Source organism: Centroberyx gerrardi, chromosome 6 (genome assembly GCF_048128805.1).
Source record: "Centroberyx gerrardi isolate f3 chromosome 6, fCenGer3.hap1.cur.20231027, whole genome shotgun sequence".
Classification (NCBI taxonomy): Eukaryota; Metazoa; Chordata; class Actinopteri; order Beryciformes; family Berycidae; genus Centroberyx; species Centroberyx gerrardi.
The window spans coordinates 5,832,376-5,833,677 of NC_136002.1; positions in this window are offsets into that span (position 1 = coordinate 5,832,376).

The following is a 1,302-nucleotide window of genomic DNA, read 5'->3' on the forward strand; positions in this document are numbered from 1 at the left end:
CAGCCAGAGACTGGAGAGAGAGAGAGAGAGAGAGAGAGAGAACGAGAGAGAGAGAGAGAGAGAGAGAGAGAGAGAGAGAGAGAGAAAGAGAGAGAGAGAGGGAAAGAGAGAGAAAGAGAGAGAACGAGAGAGAGAGAGAGAGAGAGAGAGAGAGAGAGGGAAAGAGAGAGAGAGAGAGAAAGAGAGAGAGATATTGGGGGAAGGAAGGAAAGGGAAAAGTGTCTGTGCTGTGTGGACAACATGGCTGAAACAGACAGAGAGAGATGAGCGTCTCTGTTCAGACTGCAAACAAAATGAAATTGAATATGAGATGTATTTCCTTATCCACTGCCCTTATATATCTCCCTATCACAGATGTGTGTATCCCAACGTTAACAGTCCCAACAGGTAAAGAAAAAGCTGGAAATTGCATTAGGTGGAGAGGAGAGCCAGATGATTGATTTTGCTACAAATTATTTGTCTCAGTGTTTCTGCACTGCTCTTCCCAGAGATCACCTGTCAATCAAACAGTGTGTCCAGCACTGTGACGTCTTGCTCCTTGGATTTTCTGTTGCTGTTTTTCTGTTTGAGTTTCTGTAGGTGGCGCTCTTTTCTTTGTCTGTTCAGCCATGGTGGCTATCACTGCTCATGCTAACTACCCAGTTCTTCTTCTATTTATTCCAAACAAACCAGAAAGGTAAAACGCATCACTTTCTGTCCACCAGAGGAAAGAGCTACCAGACACCAGGTGTTTAGAACAGCAAATGTAAAAGCTTTCATGAACTGGATATAGGTTGAATCACTACTGTGTTATATCAATAAGTGACAGAGAGCTGCAAAATGGACATTTATTCATATGACAATGTTGCAGATTATTACTTTAATCCTAATATCTATCTTTGGAAACAGAGATAGACTTGCTAATAAAGCCACTGTGAGAGACTGACAGAGTGACCTCAAGATCAGAGACTTTCTTTATGTATTTCTTTATGTATCACGATAAGAGAGAGCAGGAGGAAGAAAATAATAATGAAAAACTGGGTTGAGGTGTGCGGAAAAGAAAAAGAGAGAAAGGCATCCCGCTGGTAAAAGTTCGCCAAGCGAGGAATGACACACCTACAGTAGGAGGAAGAGGAGGAGGAGGAGGAGGAGAGGAGGGGAGGGGAGGGGACTCCTTCCAAGAGTTTATACAGAACAAGGGTATAAAGGCGACCCGGCCCGCCTCCCTCTCTCCCCTCCCCTTGCGTTTACTACTCTCTCTATGTTGTTTCTTCCCCCCCCACCACCCTCACCCTCACCCTCCTTCTTTACCCCTCCCTCTCT